This window comes from Trichechus manatus, unplaced genomic scaffold (assembly GCF_000243295.1).
Source record: "Trichechus manatus latirostris isolate Lorelei unplaced genomic scaffold, TriManLat1.0 scaffold00081, whole genome shotgun sequence".
Lineage (NCBI taxonomy): Eukaryota > Metazoa > Chordata > Mammalia > Sirenia > Trichechidae > Trichechus > Trichechus manatus.
In genome coordinates, this window is record NW_004444017.1 from 2,256,911 (window position 1) to 2,283,513 (window position 26,603).

General features: G+C 49.2%; 1 protein-coding gene and 1 pseudogene across 2 annotated transcripts in view; both read right to left on the bottom strand.

Annotated features, from left to right (window-relative positions):
- TSPAN9 (tetraspanin 9) overlaps positions 1 to 26,603 on the bottom strand; it is a 262,588-nt gene that overhangs the window by 81,618 nt on the left and 154,367 nt on the right. The gene's annotated exons all lie outside the window — the stretch shown is intronic.
- Positions 1,114 to 3,064, bottom strand: LOC101353067 (NEDD8 ultimate buster 1-like; annotated as a pseudogene).

Genomic DNA, 26,603 nt, shown 5'->3' on the forward strand with positions numbered 1-26,603 from the left:
CAACCTTGAGAGATGAGGTAGTCTCTTTCTGGGACAAAGAACATGCTTGCTTACTGTCTGCTATAAAATGATAGGTTTCCCAAAGCTCAGTGTTCCTCTCCTGTGGTGCATCTCACCATGCATACAAGTGTCATCTGGGCCTGCCATGTGGGAGGGGGCAAGGGGAACTGACACAAATGTGTCGATGCGCGTGGTACTCCCTAAACCATGATCATAAAGTCCTGTTTTCACCAGTGTCTATGGAATAGCAGCTGGCTGACTCATTAACTTCTAAAGAGGGTAAAATTAAAAAAGGTGGGGGAAGGCACTCATGTTTTGGGGGCTGTCTGTGGGACAGCAGGAGGATGGCTACACTGACTCTGGCTTTTCCTCCCCAGGTGACAAGAAAAAAGCTCACCATCACCATAAGCTCCAACAGGCAGCAGGAGGCTACAGGGATTATCTTCCTCCTGCTTAGGAGGTTCCCAGCCCCTGTGTAGAGGGTTCAGTCCAAATGGAGCAGAGCAGCAGGAAGAAGAGACACCTGGGGGCCTGGGATGCCACGCCAGGGGAAAGGCTGTTGCTCTCAGTGAAGGCTAGGGCTGGCTGCGGCTTCAGCTACAGTGAAGAAACTCACCAAACCAATTCCAAAATACGCAAAGCAGCCTCAGGCTTAGACTCCATTCTCTAAAGGCTAGGGGTGGGGAGTGCATAGTCCTCCAAACTTGAGAGATAACTAATGTCAGGAAGCCCAGAGCCTCGCTCTCCAGCTCCAGCTCCCATCACTGATACAGCAGGTAAAAAGGCACCACTGCCCCCCACCAGGTTAAGAACAGGGAGTCCACCCAGCCCAGTCACACACAGATGAGGAAGCCTCAAAGATGCCACTAATCTACCTGAGCAAGAGAAGAGACAACAGTCAAATATTCCATATAAGCAAGAACACAAGCCTTTTTTTAATGAACAAGGGAGACCACTCTCCCAGCCAGAACACTGGACTTTCCCAAAAGCCTCTAACAGACCACATAGAAAAGTGATTCTGATGCATTTGCCTATCTTTTTTTTTTTTTTTTTTGACTGTTCATAATAATAGAATTTATAAGCAGAAACTTAGTACTTATTTCTATTCCTTATTTAGTTTTTCTTTGTTGTGGACTTTATATTTTCTACACAGAATAGGTACTCTACAATAATAATTTCTTCATCTTCTAGAGCTGAGTCAAGACAATCTTCTTCATGTTATGGAATATCTTCCAATATTTCATTGATTGCCTGTCTCCATATCTTCATGTGCTGAGGCACTAGAAGTACCTGCAGAACCAGAGGGGTTATGGATGGAGTTGATGATGAATCCTCTGTGAGAGCTGCAGGTCAGGAGGAAGACCTCCACCATTGTGCGTAAGGGTCTGAGCTGCCAGCTAGCTGGACGTTTCCCCTGAACACTCTCAGCGCTGCTTTGGCGGCAGCAGATTCAAAGCCCATGTATACCAGTTGGTTAATATTTTCCTGGGAAGGACTTTCCTGAGGGCTGTTGGTTTCAGGATCTGAATCATTTAACCACTGCATCTGTGGATTACTGAGAAGAATCCTCAGGGCTCCATCCAGGTCCCCGGTAGCCTGGCGAAGGGCCTGCTTGGCTGTGCGTGTGGAGTAGCCCATTCCTTTCAAAGAGCTGATGTTCTCCAGGCGGCATCTTTTCTTCTCTTTTTCCTCTTTCCTTATTTGGGCCAATTCCTCTCTGTGGTTGGTGATATGAGTGACTGCATGATCCATGTTCCCATCACATGCCTTCAGGCCCAGCCGGGCTTCCTGTGCCATAAATCTCAGCTACACCAAATTATGAACTTTTGATGGATCAGTGTATAGCTCTTTAAAGAGCTGATGTGCCTTACTGAGATACTTGTAAGCCTCTTCACCATTTCCACTGTGATAGTTCTGGATACACTGAAGCAAGTAAAGCCTTAAGAATAGTATCTTCTCTTTACCACAATTTCCTTTTATGTGGACCAGTCTCTGACGATTTTCTCCAAAGCAATTTTTAAAGCATTTCTGGGCCAAGTTTAATTTTTTTTTGTTCCTGCATCGTGAAGGCATTCCAAAGGCATTCCAGTTGCTCCAAGCAGAAGCAGCACCACACTATATCCAGCTGGAGCACTGCATAGTTATCTTCTGTGTCCAACAGTTCTCTGCAGCACCCACAGACATATTTGTCAGCATCCAACAGACATGGCAATGCTATTCCATACTCTTTTCTTTTCAGGAAACCTCTGCCGTTCTCATGATATCCCATAGCTAACATAAGGGCTTTTCTCTCTGAGACAGGAATCCTGATTGAGCTGCCTGGCTGGCTGGCTATGTCTAAGTAAGGTGTTATTTCCAGATCCATCTCAGGTCTCTTGGCCAGTATTTCCAGTCCTCTCTTAGTCCTCTGTATTTTTTTTTTTTTCTTTGATTCCGGCTTCATTTTGCTCTTCTTCTTCTACCTGAAAGTTCTTCCTCATATCCTCTTTAGACTGTTTTAGTTCAAGCACCATAGCCTTCATATTGTATGTCACACCTTGCTCTTCCAGTGTTTTCCCTAGTTGAAGCTGTTTTTTATTTATGACAATTTTGATATAATTTTCTTGGCATCCAAAGGTTTCAGCTATTTTGGAACTCAACTCCCTGCCAGTGATGTGCAATCAGATCTCCAAGTGTTTCCTGTCTTAGTCTTAGAGGCAAAAATACCTCAATTGTAGCAGTTCCTGTTGCTTTATAACTTTCATTGCCTGTTCCATGTTCAATTGCTTTGCACCATATTTCTTCTATTATTTTTTCTACCTCATTTTCACAACATTCTAGTTTGTCAGAGTATTTCTTAGCAAGGTCCTTCCAAGTGTATCATTGTGTCACAACACAGACCACTCTGACACCCTCATGATAATCCTTAGTCATCAATAAATGGTACATCGTAGGCAGGATTCTCCAACTTCAATGCCAAACCAACTGCTTTATTTTCATCTGTATATGGAGGTTTCCAAAGTTGAATTCTTTCCTCCCTTAAAAACCGGGTTAATTTTGCTTGAAGATAATTCTTTTGTGCCATCCTGCACCACTGCCGCGTCCTGCATTTGCCTATCTTAATAACCCTAAAAGGCAGTGTAACAGACAAGAACAAGGGCTTTGGAGTCCTGAGACCTGAATTCAAATCCTGGTTCCCTCAACGCCTAGCTGTGTGAGCTTGAACAAATTACCTAACCTCTCTGAGCCCTTGTTCCACATTCCTAAGATAGGAATGACAGCAGAATGCTCCTCACAGGATTACAGTAAGGATGAAATGAGATAAAGCGTTTCAACTACCTACAGCAATGCCTGGCACACAGCAAGCACTCAATGAGCTAACTGCTAGAAAAGGTCATCACGGTTGGTAAAATGGAGGGCCAGCAAAAATGAGGGAAACCCTCAGTGAGATGGATTGACATGGTGGCTGCAACAACGGGCTCAAACACATAACAATTGTGAACATGGTGCAGGACCAAGCCATGTTTTCTTCTCGTATACATAAGGTTGCCATGAGTCGTAGCATACTGACGGCAACTAACAATAATTGGCATTCCCTCGTGGAGCAAAGACCTGGTGATCTGCTTGCTTAAAGATTACAGCCTAGGAAATCCTATGGGACAGTTCTACTCTGTCCTATACGGTCACTACGAGTTGCAATCAACTCAATGGCACACAACAACAACAGTGGAGATCTATGGGGAGCAGGGAGAGTGGTAAACACCCTCCGGGGCTGAGCTCTGACTCCTCCTGGACTGTCCATTTTCCAAATGATCAGGACACTGCCAGGACCACTCCTCTGGACACTCTCCCACCTCGTGTGCACGCTCACATTCTCACCTCTGCCTGTAGCTTACCCACTGCCTTCGTATCAGTTCTAACTCATAGCAACCCTAGGCCCTCTAAATCCAAACACATCCCTTAAAGAGTTCTCAAAGTAGCCAGGGCTGAAATGAGAAGCTGTCTGGGGTGTACTTTCAAATAATACAGAAAAAAAAGGTGGGAGGTGAGAGTCGATGAAATAAAAAACAGTAGAATGTTGAAGCTGGGTGATGGTTATATGAGGGGTCATTATACTATTCTATTTTTGTACATGTTTGAAAATCTCCACAATAAAAAGATAAAAGGGAAAAAAGAGTTATAAGGGCAGGAGTACTAAATAAGGTAATAATACCTGGCCCCACTTTTTCAGACCTCTTCTCTTTACCTATGATCTTGGGGACACCCTCCCTCTTTCTACTCTACAGTCAAAGGTTCTTTTGCTTTTACTCCATTTCAAAATTACCAACCTCCTAGCTGTTTTCCACACTCCCTCACCCACTCTCGGCTCCTTCCTCATCTCCCTCCTCTGCCCCCTCCCCATCAGAGGGCTCCAGACACTGCTGAAAGATCCCACCTACCCTCCAAGCAGGCCAAGGCCAGGGCAGCAGACCGGGAATCGGTAGACCTGGGTTTCAGTCCCAGCAATGCACGGTCTGTGCTGACCTATGCAACTAACCTCTAGCCAGTTCAGATCAAACGAAAGCTTAGCAGAGCCCGAAAAGATATCTTCAGAAGTAGCTGCCGCTGCTGCTAAAAGGCAAAAAAAAAAAAAAAAAAAAAAAAGAGCCCCTCTCTCTTTGAGCCTGTTTGCTGGTGTCAGACTGAGGTGGTGGAGCCGTGAACAAGGTGATTACCGTGGCAGACACCTCCTCACCCACAGAGGGCTGGGGAAGTGGGGATACAGACAGAATGATGATCATATTAACAAGGATAAAAATTAAACCAAAGGCAGGCACAAAGGGGTGGGTGGCTGTTCTCCTCTGCACAGGTGTGTGCCTTCCACAGATGATGAACGTGAGTCAGGGAGGCAGCTTAGAGGCCCCAGCTGAGACAGGGGCTATGTCCCAGCCAGACACCTGCCAGCCATCCCCCGCGAGGAGGATGCAAAGGCAGACACAGCCCCTACCGCTCACTCCCCAACCTAGCACCCTTGTGGGCCTTGGATTTCCCCTTCTTTGTCACAAAGGAGAGAGCCGCTCCATCCCTTCCCTCCCAGGATGATGGGAGCCAGGCCTGGAAGACAGAAGATGGGACCAGGAGACAAATCAGGGGCCCTCAGGTCAAATTTCAGCTATATCTCTGATGTGCTGGGGGACTGGGGGGCACTCCCCCCTCTCTGGGTAGAGGAGACAGCTCCCTTACCATCCTCTGGGGACGTCATGCTTTTGGGGAGACCAGAGAGAAGGTACAGCTAGGAAAAACCTTGGGGATGAAGGTGCTACATAGTCACGAGGGATCATTCACACGGTCAGCCAAGATTCCCTATGCATAGCCTGCAGGCCAAGGGCTGATGGGCACCAGGAGCCTGCACTCAACAGGAGCTAAGCGTCAGCCACTGCTGCTGTCAAAATGGCCACTGATTGCTGCCTTCTCTCAATGTGTCCTCACACCGCCCCACTAGGGACCGGGGTCTGAAGGGGTAATCCCTTATGAGTGGGGATATGAGGGCATGAGACTTTGGTTGGCTTCAAGGTCTAAACTCAGGAGTCTCAACTCCCAGAGTAGTATCTCTCCACGTCACATGGAAGAGCTGGCATCATTTTCTGGGAAGAATACCATTGGGGTTTCGGTTTTCCTAGCTAGCAAAGGAGAAGGAGCCAGGCCTGATAACTCAGTGACATTCACAAAGGACACTGTGGGAACAAACAAAAGCCACAATTCAGCACAAAGCAGGCTGGCCCCTGGCAGCTGCAGACTGGGCTTAGCTCGATATGTCCCCAGGGTGGGGCAAGAGGGACTCTGAGAGATGACCAGGGAAGGAATCTGTCACCCCAGCCAGATCGGAGGAGCACAGCAGACTGCAAACAGCCAAAGACATAGACTCAGGAGCAGGGTTCAAGGCTTGGCTCAGCTGCTTCTAACCATGTGCCTTGGAAAGATCACTCACTAGCTCTGACCTTCCCTTTTCTTACCTGTGAAATGGGGATAATACAGAGGAGAGGGAAGTGTTTTATAAACTGTAAGCAGCATGCAAAAATGAGAGAAGATTCTAGTCTACCTCTTAAGCAGGAAAGGGAGACAGGAGAGAGGGAGGGAAAATAAGAAGTCACAGGAAGGATCCACAATGAGGCTGAGATTTTGAAACCCAACCTGCTGGCTCTACAGCCAAGTCCTTTTATCATCACAGGAAACTCAATCTGCAGCAAATGTATGCTGAGTTCATAAACATGATTAAAAAGGCTGTTTGCAAAACTCATACCGGTGGAATGAGCCACAGATGGTGGCAGTAATGCCCTTCCGCAGCAGGCAACAGCTGGCTGTATGGACTCAGGGACAGCTGGAGGGGGGCCGTGCTAATGCCCGCTTTTGGCTTTGGAAGGGGAGGTGGCACACTGACCCTGCCCTCTCTGTGATGTGGGGAGGGGGCTTCCAGAAAGCTGAAACCTGGGATATAAAACCCCGCTGCCCCACTCGTTCCAGAGAGATCAATCAGGTTTTCCGTTACTGCCCAACCAGTAGGGCTGCCCAAGCACATACAAAGAACAGTTGGCTAAGACCAGGAGCTCCTTTGGGTAACTCAGAAGGGAGCGTGCCTGGGATGGGACAGGGCCGGAGTGGCCCAGCTCTGGGAGTGTTCTTGGTGGAGAGGAGGGAAGGGATGAGGCAGCCATTTCTGAGGTTTCTCCAGGCAGAGGGGCCCTCTACTCTGAGGTCAGCAAGTAACCACGATATAAGGAGAAGGAGTGGGGAACACGGGGACAAGAACCTTCTCTCCTGCTTATGGCTTCATGGAGTGCTTTGTGGGTTGCATTTCATATAAGTGGGCATCAGCTTGTCTGTCTTTGATCATAAACCACCAAGAGGCAGGGTGCCAGGACCACATGTGCCACTGGCTTCCTACTTGAACAGCCAACATAGGACACTTACAATATGCCACAAAGAGGATAATATGGATCGGGATAATGCATGAACCCGTGGTCTAAATCCATAGTCCCTGGATGGAGCAAACAGTTAAGCAATAGGCTACTAACCAAAAGGTTGGAGGTTCAAATCCACCCTGAGGCATCTCAGAAGAAAGGCCTAGCAATGTGCTTGCAAAAGATCATAGCCATTGAAAACCCTATGGGCAGAGTTCTATTCTGACACACGGGGGGTCACCATGTGTGCTTTTTTGTTTGTTTGGCCTAAGTTCAAGATTAGCCCTCTCTTTTGATATGTGCCCTGCCTAGGCCGCCTTCTCTCTCCTGGTCACATTCCACTAATGCCCCAGCTGCAGCCCCACCTGCTCCAGGAAGCCCTCCCTGATGACTCATGTACAGCAATGGCCCCTCTCCGATATCCTCACACTGCACTGCTCACAGACCCTATTTGCTTCTAGTCAACAATTTCGCATGTGTGTCCTATGTCTGGAAACCCTGGCAGCATAGTGGTTAAGAGCTATGGCTGCTAACCAAAAGGTCAGCAGTGCGAATCCACAAGGTGCTCCTTAGAAACCGTATGGGGCAGTTCTTACTCTGTCCTATAGGGTCACTATGAGTCAGAATCGACTTGATGGCAACAGGTTTGGTTTTATTGTTTTGGTCCTATGTCTAAGAAGCTCTGGTGGTGCAGTGGTTAAGCGCTCAGCTGGTAACTGAAAGGTCGGTGGTTCAAACCCACCAGCTGCTCTGTGGAAGAAAGACGTAGCAGCCTGCTTCTGTAAAGATTACAGCCTTGGAAACCCTATGGGGCAGTTCTACTCTGTCCAATAGGGTCGCTGTGAGCCAGAATCAACTCAACAGTAATGCATTTGATTTTTTGTTTGTTTGTTTTATTTTTTGGCCCTATGTCTGCCTATGGGCAGGGTCACATCTATATGACATTTCTCAAATGTTCCCTGCAGCACAGAAACGCAGAAAGCACCCAGTGACAACGACCACAACTGGCCGTGCGCCTGCCGAGCTACCCGCCCTCTCCCTCCCGCTGCGCTCCGAGAGGAGTCATCAGCCGGCTACCAAAAATACGCCAGGGCCTGCACTCACAGCTGATGCCCCTATGAAGGTTGGGGAGCACAGAACCAGGCTTACTAGTCTCTTCTCCACTCCCACCCCCATTTTTTCCGGTCCCCAGAAAGCCCCAATTAATCTCTCACTAAATACCACGAGCTGTGTCAGATTCAGATCCAGCCAACTGTGTGCCAGATGCTCTTCACATGTCCTATTTACGCAGAGAAGCAACATGGCAGTGTTTAAGAACACAAGCATCAGAAGCAGGCAGAGCTGGGTGTGAACTGGCTCTGCAACCTACTGTGTGGCCTGGGGCAAGCTACCTGACCTCTCTGAGCTTCAGGTGCCTCACTGGTAAAATGGAGGTCATATCATGTCTCTCTCGAGTTTGCTGTTGAAACGTTTGTGAAGTGCTCACAATTATTACCTCACCGTCCCTATATAAACAAACAAAAAAAACCTGTTGCCATCAAGTCGACTCCAACTCATTGCGACCCTGTAAGACAGAGTAGAACTGCCCCACAGGGATTCCAAGGCTGTAATCCAAGGTTCCTAGGTGGGGCAAATGTTTTGTGCTCGACTGCTAACCTAAAGGTTAGTGTTTGAATCCACCCAGTGGTACCATAGAAGAAAAGGCCTGATCTGCTTCCATAAAGATTACAGCCAAGAAAACCCTGTGGGGGTCACAGTTCTACTCTGTAACACATGGGGTTACCATGAGTCAGAATCAACTCGATGGCAACTAACAACATTATTACCTCATTCAACAATCCCTCATGGTAGGTGTTATTGTCTCCTCTCTACCAGTGAGGAGGGTGAGGCTCAGAGAGGTTAGGCAACTGGTTCAGTGTCACAGAGCTGCTATTAAGGAGGCAGAGATAGGGATTCAAACCCAGGTCTTCTGAGTGCAGGTGCACTCACCGCCCTTCTTGCAACACTATCATAGGCTTGCCATTAAAAAAACCCATTGCCGTCAAGTCGATTCTAACTCATAGTGACCCTATAGGACAGAGTAGAACTGCCCCATAGGGTTTGCAAGGCTGTAATCTTTACAAGCGCAGACTGCCACATCTTTCTTCTGCAGAGCGGCTGGTGGGTTCCAACCACTGACCTTCTGGTTAGTAGCTGAGCGCTTTAACCACGAACCACTGGGGCTCCTTTCACAGGCTTGCAGAGAGTATAAGGAACAGAGGGAAACAAGGTATGCCCTCAGCCCTGAGGAAGCGCCCAGCCTCAAGTCATAGGGATGGAAGGGCTGTGGGACCCTGGGTCAGGTACCCCCAGCCCCCCAAGCTTCAGTAGCTACTCAGGAGTCCTGGTAGATGAGGGGTAGCCTCAGCAAGTCTCCCTTTAGGAGGATTGGTTGGTCTCCCCCAAATTAAATGTTCTTGAAGGCAGCTAGGTCAAACGCCAGAGCTCATCAGATTGGCAGCCGCTCTCTCCGCACACACAACCTGGGAAGGTGCCGCCAGCTGCGCCAGCCATCAGCCTTCACACGTTCTTGCTCGCTGGGAAAGCAACAGGCTTCAAAACTCTGGCTGCAGTGCAAGCAGTCTGGAGGGGGACTACTATTTACAAACAGTCACCAATCACTAGAGAGTGGGAGACAAGATGCAGTGAGCACTTTTCAAATTAAAACCCACTCGATGGGGAAAAAATAACACGTACTGCCTACCACACCCAGTCAGGCCAATTCACAGAGACCCTCGATACACTAGGCATGGCCTGAAACGAAACAGGTACCTTCACAAACATCATCTCTTTTAAGCTTTTCACCCGGGGAGGGAGGAAGAAGTTGGCTTCAAGTCAACTCCGATTCATGCTGACCCCCTGTGTGTCAGGGCACTGTGCTCCATAGGGTTTCAAATGGCTGATTTCTTGGAAGTAGATCGCCAGGTCTTTCTTCTGAGGTACCACTGGGTGAATGTGAACCTCCAAAGTCTCAGTTAGCAGCAGGGCACATTAACCATTTACACCACCCAGGGATTCCCCCTACCCTGGGGAAGTAGGTACTTCTGCCCCATTTTACAGACGAGGAAACTGAGAAGATATCAGGCCATGTTTCCAATGTCTCATAAACAGTAAGGAAAATGCTAGGATGCAAACTCATGTCTTCAGGTTCCAAGCCAGGGTTCTTTCCCCGGCAACATGCTGTCCTTTTGCTTTCATTCGTCATGCATTTCAGTCATCCCTTTACTGTCTCACTGATACTTTTCCCAAGACTGCAACAGCTCATGACCCTCTGGGACATTTCTCTGCTACACTTCTTCCCGCTGCCTGAGAAGAGCTGGGAGGCTGCAATGATGTGTTTCTCCTCCTGCAGAGCTACCCCAACACAGCCTCTCTCCAAGCCCTGCCCACAGAGCCGCAAGCAGCGATCAGCAGCTGGTCCTGAAACAAGCATTCAGAATAGTGCAGACGACACCACCCTTCTGCTCTGACTATAGACCTAGGCTAGAATTTGCCCCTCCACTGCACAATGCAGCTGAAAGTCTTTAAAAAAAAGATATGGCAACCTCCCAGAAATACAGCTCCGGGGATGTTATTTTTGGAGGGGGCATGAGAGAAGGAATGGGAAACGATGATAAAATGGCCTATCATCCAGCTCAAAGGGAGGTGTATGTGGCTGGAGTGGATAGATTAGTCACCAACGATAGCATTTACTGAGGACCTACTACTGTGCTAGGTGCTGTCGGGGGCACAACGGAGGAGGAGGCAAAGGCCCTGCCCTCAAAGGGCTGATGGTCTGCATGAGGGAACGAGATGTTCATATCTAGAAAGATCTGGAAAGACTGGGGCAGGAAGCACTGTAGTCTTGAGTACAACACAGATAGGAAGTGCTACTAGGTGGTACAAGGAGCCACGGTGGTGCAACGGCTAAGCGCTCGGCTGCTAACTAAAAGGTTGGCGGTTCAAACCCATCAGCCACCCCACAGGAGAAAAACCTATTGATCTGCTCCCATAAAGATTAAATCAAAAAAACCAATCCTGTTGCCATTGAGTTGATTCTGACTCATAGCAACCCTATAGGACAGGATAGAACCGCCCCATAGGGTTTCCATGGCTGAAATCTTTACGGGAGATTGCCATTGAGAGGCTGGTGGGTTCAAACTGCTGACTTTCAGTGAGCAACCGAGTGCTTTAACCACTGCACCACCAGACCTTCTCTGTAAAGATTACAGCCTAGGAAACCCTATAGGGCAGTTCTACTCTGTCACACAGGGTCACTATAAGCCAGAATATACTCGATGACACCCAACAACTAGTGGCGCCAACGGTTCGCACTCAAGTACTAACCTAAAGGTTGGCAGTTCGAACCCACCCAGCGTCATCCCAGAAGAAAAGGCCTGATGATCTGCTCCCGTAAAGATTACAGCCAAGAAAACCCTATGGAGCAGTTCTACTCTGGGATCCCCACGAGTGGGAATTGACACGACAGTAACTAACAACAACAAACTGAGAAGCTCAGAGAAGGGTGAGGTGCCTATGAGTCAGGACCAAAAATAAGATTTCACTGAGACAGCAGAATTTAATCTAGACATCAAAGGATGGTCAGGATTTAAATCTGGGATGGTATGGAAGGAAATTACCCAAACTACCTTCTCCACACCATGGCTAACGCAAAAGACTGCCTTGATACCTCCTTCCCCTACCTTAGCTAAATATTTCATCTTTTTTATGGGCACTTGGCAGAGGTTCCAGGATGAGAAAGCGGAGCAGTAAATTAGATCTGTGGGAACATCTCAGCCGCAGCCACACACGCACACACTCCCATTCATCCCCACGCTGTTGTTAAGTAACACCGCTAGTCTCCGCAGCCTGCTGGGGCTCAGAGCTGGTGGTGCTGGAAGGAGCCTGGGCTCTTGCTACTCCACTTGGAATTATCCTCTGCTGAGACCTGGCTGCTCACCAGGCTATGGACAGGTGCACCCTCTCTACCCCACGACCTCAGAGAGGACTACGCCTGAATCAGCCCACCAGTAAGACAGCTTGTTTCTTTGAGATCTGATTTATTTTTCAAAAGATAAAACTGTCCTTGCCCTATGACCTAGCAACTCCACTCCTATGTCTATGGCCTAGAGAAACTCTTACACACATGTGCTGAAGAAATGTACATGGTCAAGAATGCTCACCACAGCTTTGTACTTGAGAGGAAAAAACTGGTGTTAATGAACAACTGTGATACATTCACACGATGAAATATTACAAAGCAGGGAAAATGGACGAACTACAGCTACAAATATAACATGAATCTTAGAACCATAACGTTGAGTAAAAGAAATGTAAATGACATACAGCATCATACAATTTTATACAGCTCAAAAGCAAGTAAAACTAAATAATGCATTGTTTAGGGATACATGTGAGCGGCAACATTACAAAACAAAGGCAAAAAATGATAAAAACACAATCAGGGGAGTGGTCCCCCACAGTGGTGGAGGCGAGCAGGTGGGACAGGGACAGAGTACATGACTAAAGGCAATGTACTGGTGATGATCAGGTATTAAATTGGGGGTGGGTTCCACGGTGTTTTTGTATTATCCTTTATAACTTCCCTCTATTCTTTTGTATTTATCAAATACTACTTAATAATTTAATGTTCTTGCTGACAACGTGATTGCAGAAGCTCAAGAATTCAATCAAGAAGAAAGACTGCTGATGGTTACCTGAACAGAAGGGAAGAAATGGGGTGATGGGTAGAGCTGGGGAGAAGAGGCTGCCCCGGCTCAGACAGTGAGTTTGGGGTTAAGTACAGGGGTTCCCAGTCCCCATTCCTAGACTTCTCTCCCTTGGTTTCCTCCCCATATCCCTGTGGCAAAGTGACCAAAAAAAAACCCAAACCTGTTGCCTTCAAGTCAATTCTGACTCATGGCGATCCTACAGGACACAGCAGAACTGCCCCATAGGGCTTCCAAGGGTGTAATCTTTACAGAAGCTGACTGCCACATCTTTCTCCTGTGGAGCGGCTTGCAGGTTTGAACCGCTGATCCTTAGGTTAGCAGTCCAGCATTTTAACCACTGAGCCACCAGGGCTCCTGTGGCAAGGTGAAGGTGTCTGAAAAGCAATGGAAGGAGCAGGGTTTGTGTAAATTGGAGAGGACGGAACTGGGTGGGATATGACAGCTGCCATCATATGATGAATCCTGCCCTAGAGAAGAAGATAGTCTTTCTGTGTGGCTCAGGGGAACAGAACCAGGCCCAATGATAAAGAACTTGCTACAGCTAAACCTGCCCCAAATGGAACGAACAGCCTCAGGCAGCAGTGAACATCCTGCCCCCATACACACACACACACACACAGGTGACCACTTAGAGAAGCCGGAGCTGGGACACCTGCATCTCATAAGGGGGACAGCTGTACCAGAGCATGGACCAAATCCCATGGACCAGGGAGGGCTATCACCTGCAGAGCTTGTCAAACATGCAGAGCCCCAGTCCCCACTCCTGACCAACACATCAATCTTTAAGAGTGGGAACTGTGAGTCTTTATTGTACAAGCTTCCAAGGTGATTCTGATGCATAGCTGCATAGCTGGGCTCACAAACCACCAGATTCAACATCCCATTCTTTTAATCCCAAGATTCTGGAGACCAATAGTGGGGAGGAGCGGGCGGGAGAGGAAAGTGTCAGGGCAGGTGACATGCTTCACGTTCTCAGTAACCCTGATGTACCAACCTAAATTCTTCTTGCTGCATCCTAACCTCATTCCCTCTTTCTTGTCTCTTGATGAAAATAATTAAACTGTCTTCATATCTTCTGTTATTGGACCAGTCTTTTAAAAAAAATTAATCTCATGGTAAAAAGAAAAATATCTTATAATGGAAGCTGGGGATCAGGAAAGAAAACATTTTGAGAGAGGACCACACAAATCCCCCAGAATTTACCATTATACATGGGTACTTTGTTGCATAGGGCGCCTTTGTTGTGGTTAGCTGGCCACTGAGTCAGCTCCAACTCATGGTAATCCATGTACAACAGAACAAAATACTGCCCAGTCCTGTACCATCTTCATGATAATTGGTATGTTCATGTCTATTGTTGGGGCGACTGTGTATTTTGAGTGCCTTCCAACTATAGGGTGTCATCTTCCAGCACTGTATCAGACAACATTCATTGTGATCCAAACAGTTTTCATTGGCTCATTTTCAGAACTAGATCACCAGGCCTTTCTTCCTAGTCTGTCAGTCTGGAAGCTCCACTGAAACCTGTACATCATCGGTGACCCTGATGGTATTTGAAATACCAACGCATAGTTTCCAGCATCACAGCAACATGCAAGCCACCACAGTACAACAAACTGACAGATGGGTGGTAGATAGAGCACTTAGGTAGCTGAAAATTCTATGCCAAAGAATTCATTTCACTTCCAAAGCTAGCCATCCTCAGGCCCATAAGAATCGAACCATAAATAAAGATCCGGGAATGCCCTCGAGACGAGACAGAAGTAACTTCTGGAGGAGCTGTTGCTGAGGTCCTGCAGACTCCTAGCCCCTCCGAGGGCACACATAATTGTACTGCTGCATTCAGGGTGAGCAGGATGCTCCCAGGGTGAGGGGAGAAGCACCCTGGACTGAGAGCCAGCGCCAGGCTCAGGGAGCTCACACTGCTGGGGGCGGAGCGGCCAACTCTGCTGGCTGGGCACAGCACGCGACAGGGAGTGAAAAGGCAGTGGTGGGAGGAATCTTGGAGGCTAGACAGCCCCCAAAGTGAAAGGCCTTGTCCAGAGCCAACAAGAAATCCGAGCCGGGAGATCATCTGAAGGTGCCGCCCGCCCACGGCCTGGAGCGAACCCCATCCCAGCTCCAAAGTGAACATCTGCTGCCCTGGCACCAGGACAGGCCAATTCCACGTGAATTTCCACCACTCCACCCCCACCAGCTCCAGCCTTTACTCCTTTAGGCTGACCTCTTAGGGTGGGACTGGCATGGCAGGTTGCAGTGCATGGATTCGGCAAATCCCCTAGAAGCCCCCTTCCACAGCATCTCTCCTGGTGAAGCGGGGCTGATGCCAGAAACCCCATCCAGAGCCAAGGCCAAAGCTAGGCCTGGCCCTGGAGTACCGTCCTCCCGACTCCCCATCGTTGAGCATGTCTGGTATGTGCAGTGGTGGTGGCAGAGCCAGGATCTTCAGCCTGAAGGCATGCTAAGGGTCAGTGCACTGGGGGGAATCCTGAGGCCCAAAGAGGGAGGTGCCTGGCCAAGGTCACAGAGCCAGGGAGCCTGGGACTGCCCTGCTTCCCTTCACTCTCCTTGCTTCTCTTATTTCTCCACCTGCTGTGCTGTTGCCTTCTGCGAGGCTAAGAGGCTCCACAGGGCAGAGAGAGTAAGAATGCATGGCATCCTCTGGCGAGAAATTAAAATTATTTTTAAAAAACCACAATCCTTACACACGCAGGCACGCACTCTCTTGACTAAGCACTGTTCCCAATTAGAGGCATCCTTCACTTCCCGGGCAGGAGGTTTATGTAGGTCATGCTGAGCCCTTTATAGCACACATACACACACTCATGCCCCCAAGTCCCAGGCTCTGCATCTCCAGGCCGGGAGGCAAGCACAGGGATCCTGCTGGCATGGGGTCTCCAGGTGGGGATCAGGGAAGCCCCATGGCATCCTTCGGGGTCAGGCGAGCTTCCAACAAATTGGTACTTCCTCAGGGGGTAATGAGGACCAGGAGCAATGGTTGAATATGGAACAGAATAGGGATAAGCTGGAGGTGAAAGGAGAGAGTTGGGGAATTTAGCAGGACAGGCTGGGATGGACTCCTTTCCCCCTCAGTTCCCAGGGAGGGCTAGAGAAAACCCTAGGATGTGAGGCACAGTCTCCAGGGGCTGAGGAACCACTGCTCCATCCTCACTCTAGAAGGCTGTACCCTGAACTGTTGAGAGGCATTCAGTAGGCATGTACTGCTTGCAGATGCAAGCATAAGTGATTTACTGTCCTCCAGGAACATTCAATTCCACGGCATGATGGAAAGGTCCCTGGTGGGTGCTACACTGCAAAAGAAAAGAATACCTGAGTGTTAGGGATGAGGGAAATGGTGATAAGACATGGACAAGCGAGTCAGGCTCACAGGGACAGAGAGGCTTTGAGTTAGGACTAAGCATCAGGGAAGACACATATGTTCATCTGCTTTCCAAGCAGAACACCAGGAAGGCCTGGGAATTGACTCTTTTAAAACTTGATTCCTGATCTTCAAAAATATTCATCCTCTTGGACAATGTGGATACCTACAGTCTCTGCCAAGCCTCCCAAGTATCTCCAACCAAAGCCCAACCAAGCTCTGGGACAGGCCCACCCTGGGGAAGGACAGGTAGCATGCAGGTGGTGGAGACACTTCTGCAGGGCTCAGTGAGCTCCCAGGCTTTCTGTTCCATGGTGAGAAGTAACAGACAGGTGATGGGAGCAGAAGGGAAGGATTGAGAATAAGCTGAAACAAAGGAAAAGATCCACTGCTCAGTCACATCCTTGTTCTCCTGCTCAAGGATCAAGCCGCGGGTCCTCCCCAACCAAGAGAGGCAAAATCCTACAGGGGAGCCAGAACTGACCGATCCCACGTAGCAGCAGGTTCATGCGATGTCTCTGCAAGCAAAGCTGGTGACACTATGCCTGCCTTCCAGAGAGGAGGCCTGGTGGGCAGGACCTGGGAGGCGGGGAGGGACTTCACCTGCATTCAGCAGCACGCAGCCCCAGGCAGAAGCGAGGCGCCTACAGGCCTACTCCCCTCTGGCTCTGAGTTCTCACTCTGAGTTCAGCAAAACCCAGCAAGGAAACAGCACACAGCTCCACGCTGAGGCAACCTCCCAAAGCACTCCTAGCCCCATCCAGCCCTGCACACAGGGCCTCAACTGGGCATGACACTCAACTGCAATAGACAGGTCCTGGGAAAGGCCCTGGCCAGAGAGCCCCAGACGGGGATGCTGCAGAAGGCAGTTAGGCCACACATAAGGAGAAAGTGTCGGACCAGCAGAGGTAAAAAGCAGAGGGAATAAGTGGTGTTTGCCAGGAGAAGCCTAGTCAGGAGGCCAACACAAGAGCAAGACAACCTGCAGGTGGTTCCTCTGGTCCCAAAGTTCCAGAATTTACAGATGGGGGAAAGAAGGCAGAGCCAGGCTACATGCCCTGTGCAGATTCAGAGTTAGAGCCTGCTCGAGGCCATGCCACGATGCCATGCCACGATGCCACTGGGAAATGAGACCCCATGCAGGAAGTCACCTCTACTTGCTGCCCCTTGCTGGGAGGGCAGGGACAGATTCCTTACCCCCATCACTCCTTGGGTCTGAAATGGGTCTGCCTCCTGCCTCCTGAACCCACTGCCATCTGGAGATGCCCTGTGTAGTGGGCTGAATGGTGGCCCCAAAGAGATGCCCACATCCTTATCCCTGGAACCTGTGCATATCATCACCTTATTTGGAAAAAAGGTCTTTGCAGATGTGATTAAGTCAAGGATCTTGAGATGAGGTGGTCACCCTGGATTACCCAGGTGAGCCCTAAATGCTATCACAAGTATCCTTATAAGAGACAGGCAGAGGGAGATTAGACAGCCACACAGAGAAGGTGATGTGAAGACGGAGGCAGAGATCGGAATGATGCAGCCACAAGCCAAGGAATGCTGACAGCCACCAGAAACTGGCAAAGACAAGGACCAGATTCTCCCCTAGAGTCTCCGGACGGAATGTGGACCTGCTGACACCATGATTTCAGACTTGTGGCCTCCAGAGCTGTGAGAAAAAAATTTCTGTTGTTTTAAGCCATCCAGTTTGTGGTGATTTGTTACAACAGTCCCAGGAAACAATAGGCCCTGGAAGTAGGCTGTGGCAAGTTTTCTTCAAGAAGCTTGCTGCTAGGGCATCAACTCATGCCAGGATGAGTGGCTTTGCCCCCAGGGAGCAGGGCGCTGCCCCATGGCCCAAGAGCAGCAAAAGCTCAGTGTTGGAGTCAGAATCACTCCCGTCCTGGCCTGCCTGCCAACAGAGGACTGCTTTCTGAGAGCATCTGCCTCACAAAGTGAGCAGGTGGGACAGTGAGGTGGGTAGGAACACAGACTCGAAACTCAGTTGCCTGGTGGGAGTCCTGGATCTCCCTCGTATTACCTGTTACCCAGCATCTTGGAGCTTTAGATTCCTCATGTATAAATGGGGATTATATTGGTACTGTGTTGCTGGGTGGCTGTGAAGATTTTTTTTTTTTTAAATGCATATAAAGCATTTAGTGCAGTGCCTGGCACATAGGAATCACTCAATAAATATTATCTGCTGTTGTTTTGCCCTTGCAAGGGGCCACAAAGATCAAATGAGAAATGAATATGATAGTGTTTTCTGAACCAAAAGCACCACATGAATGCCAGTTGCTATTATATCGTTAATATAACCTTGGCAGAAGTCATGCTTTTTACCACTTCAGCCCACACCAGTGGGACTAACCATCCCTGTTTATGAAGCACCCGAGGGCCTGTCCATGGCTCCCTCCTGCCTCTGAGCCTCGCAAGGACACCAGGCTCACACAGGTCTGACACAAGGGCAAGTGGCCCAGCGGGAGCCCAGGGGCGAGTGGCGAGGTGGTGGGAACTGATGTGAGATGCGGCAGGTGGGGGTGGCCTGGCACACAAGCCAGCCTGCAGACTGCACAACACTGGTCCAAACCCTTCCTGCTCAATGTCACAGGTATTGACAGCTTCCTGGGACCACTGACAGCATTGACTTGCTGCTCTCCACACACTCAGTGCAAATTTCACCCTCACCAGAGAGTCTCCTCACTAAAAGAGCTCTGTTCCTCTGGCGCCTGACATTGGGGTTCTAAGGGAGCAGGGGTATAAAGGCAATGGAAATCACAGACAACAAATGCTGCCCCAAAGCTGCGCGGAGGCCAGCCACTCTCCAGGAAGTTGAAACAACTTTCCCAAGCTGCCCCCAGCCGCCCCAAACAGCCCAGGCTGCATATCCTTAGGGAACACGTTCAGGCTCAGAAAAAAACCCAGGACACATGCATGGTAGACAGCTTCTAATGCTGCTCTGGGGCTCTTAGTCTCCCTGTGTTGGTGGAAATTACTGTTGGCTTCAGCTCTTGCATTTAATTTTTCACCACTAAACAGTCATTCGGATTTGCCCACTGTGGTGTTTATCACTGATTTACAGAGGGCCCAATACAGCGTGGTATGGGGACCTCAGAGAATCTACAGGCAGGGGTCTGGGGGACTAGGATTCACGTTCTGCCTCTGCCAACCAGACGGGCTAGGTAAGGGCTTGGGTCTCCCTCTCCAGACCTCAGCATCTCACTAAGCAGTGTGGGAGGAAACAGACCCTCTCCACAGTCAAGGCTACTGTGTGGAAACCTCGGAGAATGTTGAAAGGGCTCAGGTCACATATTAGGAGGGAGCCCTGAAATCTGAACACACCTGGGGAGACTCTCTATCTCTCAGAAGAACAGTAGCACTCACCTCTCGAGCAGCCAGCGTCTACCTAGAGGCAGGGGAACAGACTAGATGAGCCCTTCAGGACCCTCCTGGCCAGAGGAGGCCGAGGGTGGGCCCCCTAAGGTTGCTGAGATGTGATTGTGACCTTTCAAGAGCTGATCATGCCCTAAGAAATAGTCTGTTCTCTCTCTTTGAACTTGAGCACAAATTGGAAATGTTCCTCCTTTCGAAGCCTAAAGACCAAAAATGACAGGTTCCCATCTTTGGTCTTTAAAGAAGTCTCTCCTTCTACGTGCAGCTCTGGGAATGAAAAATAATAACCTCTCTTCCTGGCCCTGCCACTGCCCTCCCACTACCACCCTCTCCCCGTCACATACACATCCCCTCCTCCCAAAACTCAGCAGAGCACCCCTCCACGCCCCAACTCTGCCGGGTTTCAATTCTGCTCTGGTGACTCCCTCCCAACTGACATCCGGCAGAACAGCGACTGACCATCTCCTGCCCTGAGTCAGATTCAGGATACCAAGGGGACCTATGCGGTTTACTGCTGCATCAGAAGAAAGGAAAATGGTCCTCAACTGGCTCCCAGCTTGGGCCAGCGGGTCAAACAAGCACAAAAGAATTGTCCCCCTGGATCCCTCTGGCATGGCTTTGTTCTTTCAGCTGAGAAACAATGTGTCTGCCTTTCCTAGAAACTCAGGCTGGTAGCCTAAGGCTAAGGAGTTGCCCTGGACACAGACCCTCTAATAAGTATCATCTATTTGAAAAAAATCCCTTCTGTTCCCCAGACTTAAGCTAATTAATTGGCCTCTATCTTCCTGTTATTGTGGAATGGGGAGGGGAGCTGTTTCTCACCCTTTTTAAGCTCCGGAACCAAGCATGAGTCAGGCAATGAGCAGGGATACGTTGCTCATCTTCCCATGAGGATGCAACAAGGGGCCAACATCCCACATGGACCAGCCTTGGTTGGCAGCTGCCTGAAAAATGCCCCCAGATCCACGTCTCAATACACATGACTCCTGTTCTGCACCCATCATGGGTGTGTCATCCTTCCCACCATCGTGAGACAGATGATCTTCCCTCCAAGGGCCTCTAGCCTCTGCTGTGCTCCCTTCTAAGAAAAGTGCAGACAGACCAGCCACGTCCAGACCCAAGATTGGCTTACCTGTGTGTGCATGTGAGCGCGTGAGTGCTCCGAGGCCCTCCCCTGGTAGGCTCCTGAGCCCAGCCTGGAGGGTGGCAGAGGCCCCAAGATATCAGGAAAAAAAGCCGCACCTGACATGAAGTTGCTCACCGACACTCACTCTGGGTATAAAAGAAAGCACTTCCAAAACCAAAAACCCATTGCCATCAAGTTGATTCCAACTCATGGCAACCCCAGGTGTTATAGAGTAGAACTGCTCCATAAGGTCTTCCTGGCTATAACTTTATAGAAGTAGATTGCCAGGCCTTTTTTCCACAATGCTGCTGGATGGGTTTGAACGCCAACCTTTAGGTTAACAGTCGAGTGCAAACCGTTTTTGCCACCCAGGGACTTTAGGTGTGGATGAAAGCATTCCCACAGTCCCCCAACTTCAGGCTGGGTGTCCCTCCTGGGTGTTCTTCTAGCCCCTGTGTTTGCCTCCGTCACAGCTCTGATCACACCATGTTATGGTGGTTGATCCCTTGTCTGTCTCTTCCCTCTAGAATGGGAGCTCCCTGAGGACGGGGGCTATATCCTCTCAGAGAACCTCTGTGCTCCTCACAGAGCCAGGTTCAAAGGTGACTCTCACATTTAGTGACCGAGTGAATGACTGAATGCCTGAATGAATTCTGAAGTCCTGACCACCACAGGGGACAAGTACCACTCTTCCTGGCTTCCTTGTAGCCTTGACTATAGCTCTGCTTACCCCCAGCAGCCCGTCCCCCGCCCCAGGGTGGGCTGATTTGTCTCCCACAGACCTACTTTCACCAAGCAGGAAGTGCACTGCTGAAGCGAAGCTGACAGAACAGGGGAATCTGTCAGGGGGCCTGCACTGACGTCAAACCTGCCCCGACAGCTGTCACTCCCCCAGCCCATCACGCGGCCATCCTGGCGCAATGTGTGTCTGGGAGTAAGCAGATGCACAGCCTCATCTGAGACTCGGGGCTGCCCAGAATCCGATGCATGGTGCTGCCCCTCTGGGCACAGCTCCTCAAAGACAGGGTCCAGGGACCACCTTCCCAGCTAGGATTGCCAGGAGCCCAGGCCTGAGTTTCTAGTCCTACCTCTGCCACCAACTTACTGAGATTGCCTGGCCAAGTCACTTTCCTTCTCTGGGTCTTAGCTTCCTCAAATGTAAAAACAGAGCTGGACTGGTCGAGCTCTAAAGCATCCTTCCCTCTAACATGTGAACTCCACTTCACCAGCTTGTAAAGGTGCCAGCACAGTGTCTAGCAGAGTAGCTAAGCCTCACTGTCCCATTTATAAGTAAGCAAGTGTCCAAAGGGAACACAGATGTTACCAACCAGGACAAAGCTGCCTCATACCTACCAGACAAAGAGGTGGAGGCTACCCACATCTCAACTAAGGAAGGAGTGAGCAGGCCAAGTTTGAAGCAGTAGGGATTCAGGGTAGATGGAAGGAGGAACTTCCTGACAATCAATTCAACAATCATTTTTTTACAAAGATCTTTAACGTCGATTAGTATGAGTCCTATCTAAAGAAGCACAGATCCATCTAAAGATAGAGAAATGGACTAGGTAGTAGTTTTCAACTTTGGCTACACATCAGAATCCCCTGGGGAGCTTTCAAAAATGCAGATGTTCAGGCCACACCCTAGACCAATTAAATCAGAATTTCATGCAGAATCCAGCATGAGTATTTTTTTTAACTTACCATGTGATCCCAGGAGCCCTGGTGGTGCAGCAGTTAAGAGCTTGGCTGCAAACCAAAAGGTCGGCAGTTCAAAGCTGCCAGCTGCTCCTTGGAAACTCTATGGAGCATTTCTACTTTGTCCCATAGGGTCGCTATCAGTCAGAGTTGACTCAGTGGCAAAGAGTTTGTTTTGTTTGTTTTTTTTTTGATATGTGATCCCAATGTGCAGACAAGATTGAGAACCACCCAGATGCCTGGCTGGCCCTGTCAGCCCCTAAGTCTAATCATTCTCCTAACAAGCTACGACTACTGCTACCATCACTGGATTCATGCTTCAGTGTTTAAAATACACTTGTAGTTCCATTCTCTCATTCAGAACTTAAGTAGTAGTCTTCTTCCCATTTTATAGGTGAGGAAACAGATGAACTGATGATAGGAGCTGCTGGGGAGGCAGGTAGACACACAGACACATGGAAACACACACATACACAGAGTCATCATTTCATTAAGGCTCTGACAGCTGTTACTCCAGGTTCCAAGCATCATGGCAGCAAACTGCATTCTGGGTTCACACTAGAATAGACGCCACAAAAGCCAGGGGGTTTAGAACGGGTGATGAAAAAAACGAGGTCCCTGCCCCGCATCTCCGTGGACTTCAACATGATCGTTCCCAGCCTGTCTCCTGACAAATCCATACGTGACAAGTCTCAGTCCAGGACTAGCCATGCAGGGGGAGGGCTTGGCTGCGAGCTACGTTCAAATCAGCCAGGTAGAGGACGCGAAATTTCACTGTAATGGGTCGTGTTTGTTCCAAGGATGACGACTACAGCACCTTTCTCATGTTAATGTCGTCCAGCTACCCGTGTACTGCAATTACTCCGCATCGATTTTAAAACCGACTTAGCACAATAGCGGCTTCTAATTTGTAAGCAAAACCGCGATGGCATAAATCAAACCGTTAGCAGTAACGTCACTGCCGCATACTAATAGAGAGTTAATAGACAAGGGGAGGGCCACTCAGGTGCTGGACCCCTGCAGGTCAGCACTGCCCGGTGGGCCAGCGACCCTTGTCCATGCTCCGCATCTCTGCCTTGGCCTCCTGCTCTTCCCTGTGGTGGTCCCCTGGGTCTGGATGGCCAGAGCAGTGATTAAGGGCCTCCTCTGGCTCTCAGCTACCCGACAAAGCCTGCAGTGAGGAAGAGAGTCTGACTGGTCCTATGTCACAGCATGGGGCCTGAGGAATGATTTAAGGAGAGAGCTATAAATCGAGGGAGAACAAGGACCTGGAGAGCCCAGCACTGGTGAACCTGAGTCTCTGGCCCTCACTGCCAATTAGTATTTATTGAGGACCCACTGGAGAAAGGGCCTAGATTAGGCATGCCCATGGCAGGAATGTGGGCCCACAGAGCCAGGACACAAAATGAGCCATCTATCACCTGGGCTGCTACACATGAGCTGATAGGGATCCCCTCTGAGTAGCATCAGGCTGAGGAGAGGCAGCCAGGTTTAGGGAGCAGAGATGAGGCTAGGATTCAAGAGACCCATGACACCATCCAGACACAGCTCCATGGGGTCCTGGGGGTGGCCCATCAGCCTGGCATGGGGAAGGCCTCAGGCCTAAAGACATGTGCTGGTAAATGCCCTTGGAGCTCTTGCTACTATCCCTTTGCTACCACCATAGACCAACCAGACCCCTGAATAGGGTTTCTAGGCCTGCCAGCTGCTGCTGCTCCTGACTCTGAAAACACAAGTTACATCCAAGGCCAAACAGGCCTCACCTGGGATGGAGCTAGAATGGAGATTAGCAGTACAGTATATCACAGGGCTTCCAACTGGTTCATTCTGGTTTGAACCCCTACTGAGAATTTGCATTTCTAACAAGTTCCCTGCTGACAATTTGCATTTCTAACAAGCTCCCAGGAAGTTATACATAAGAGTCATCTAGGGGTCTTGTTAAAATGGCAGATTCTGATTCAGTATATCTGGGGCCGAAATGCAAATTATTAGCAGGGAACTTGTTAGAAATGCAAGTACCCAGCAGGGATTCGAACTGGAATGAACCAGTTTGAAGTCGTGGCATCAAGACAGTCCTACTTCCAACCTTATGTGGCTGCAAGCCAGGGCCTTTATGTGCAGGAAGTGAGAACTCCATTCACATGCCCTCCTCTGTCTGAGGAAGGAATGGCCATGCCCCTCCCTTCTGTGTCCTCACAGGGCCAAGCCCAGTGCTGTGCCTCGAGCATAGTAAAAGTTCCGTAAATGTTTACCGGCAGAATGGTCAGCACTAATAGAGCACCCTTCACGGCCCTAAGGGAATGTGTTTAGAACAGAGCACCTGAGACAGCTTCTCACTTTCTTTCCAGTACATCCTCATTCAGAGTTCCTTAAACAACACTTCTTTTAAATAATTTATTCTTTGTTGTTGTCGAGAATATACACAGCAGAACATAAATCAATTCAACAGTTTCTACATGTACAATTCAGTGACACTGATTACATTCTTTGAGTTGTACAACCATTCTCACCCTCCTTTTCTGAATTGTTCCTCCCTATTAACATAAACTCACTGCCCTATAAAGTTCCTATCTAATCTCTCAAATTGCTGTTGTCAATTTGATCCCATATATCATAGTTCTTAGAAGAGCACAATGCTCAAGGCAGATATTTTTTACTAATTAGGCTAAACTATTATTTGGTTTTAAGAAGACTTCAAGGAATACTTTGGTTTAAGGCCTTAAACAACACTTTATGACGTCAAAAGGCAAGTTTCAGTTAGGTCCTCAGATATGTTTAATAACCAAAACCAAACAAGTTGCCGTTAAGTTGATTCCAACTCATAGTGACCCTACAGGACAGAGTAGAACTGCCTCATAGGGTTTCCAAGGAGCAGCTGGTATATCCGAACTACCGACCTTTTGGTTAGCAGCTGAGCTCTGAACCACTACGCCACCAGGGCTCCAATACGTTTAATACCCGCCTTTAATACAAAATAATCTGTCTTACTATGTCAGGCAATATAGCCATGTCAGGGTAAGAACTGTGTTTCATCCTTGTTTTCATCTTCCTTCCCAGTATATGTAGCTATCTGAATGAAGGAATGTGTTATGGATTGAACGATGTTCCCCCAAAGTATTTAAGTCTTAACCCCTGTACCTGTGAATGTGATCCTATATGGAAATAGGGGTTTTCTTTTGTTGGGTTAATAAGGACATACTGGAGTAGGGTGGATCCTAACCTAATTCCTTCTGAGTGGTGTCCATTAAAAAGAGCAGACTAGATAGAGTCACACACACGGGGGAAGACGGGCACTGTGTGAACACCAGTCTACAAGCAAAGGAACACCAAGGATCGCCAGCAGACGCCAGAAACTAGCAGAGGGGCCCACAGAGGAATTGACCCAGCTGAGACTCTGATTTAGACTTTTAGCCTCCAGAACTGTGAGAAAGTAAATTTTTTCTTTGAAGTCACCCACTTGTGGTATTTTTTGCTATGGCGGCACTGTCTAGGTTTCTCACCTAAGACACAGTGAATGAGGGAAAGAATGAGTATAGGATAGGTGAGAAACCTAGTAGTGGTTCTAACAAGAGGGCTGCCCTGACAAAACCTGAACTCAGGAGAGCCCTGGGGAGCTGTGTGTCTCTGGTGGTGAACTAGTACCTCCATCCCTGGGTCCCTGTGGCTCTTCTCCCTTCCTCCACTCACCAAGAGCCAGCAAACTTGCAAAAGGTCAACTCCATGCTGAGTCTCCAGGGCTCTCCTGTCCCAGAGCCATAAAAGGCAACTTGAAATATCTTTCTGCATCTTTGGAAAAGAGCAGTGGGTAAAGGATGGCTCCAGAGTCAGGCACCACCTCACAGGAAAAGGCCAGCATGTTCCTCATCCAAGATCTATGATGGGCAGGGCCTTGTCCTTGGAAGGGCAGAGCATAGAAATGAAAGCTGTTCTTGGCCCCACTTTCCCATCTGGAGGGCCCCTCGCTGGGCATGCACGTTGTCCTCTTCCCCCAGAGGGACAAGTTGTGGGTCTCATATCATATGAGATAGCCTCCACCCAGCAGACCAGGACTATCCCCCATGGGACAGGACACCAGGGCTAAGTCCAGGCTTGTGGCTTCCTGGTGTCCCAGGAAACACATTAATATCAGATTCTTCTGCAGACTTATCCCACTACCCCAGCAAATGGCCTAGGTTCACCTTGATCAACCAAAGCGTCACCTCCTCCTGTTCCAAAGAAGCCCCTCGGCTAATACTTGCTGAGCCACTCTGTGCCACAGACTATGCATGTGCTGCTGCAGAGATGGGGCGGGGGGGCGGGGAATGAGGCTCCAGAGTCTCACCTCATTTTCCAGAGTCAGCATGGGACAAGCAGCCTAC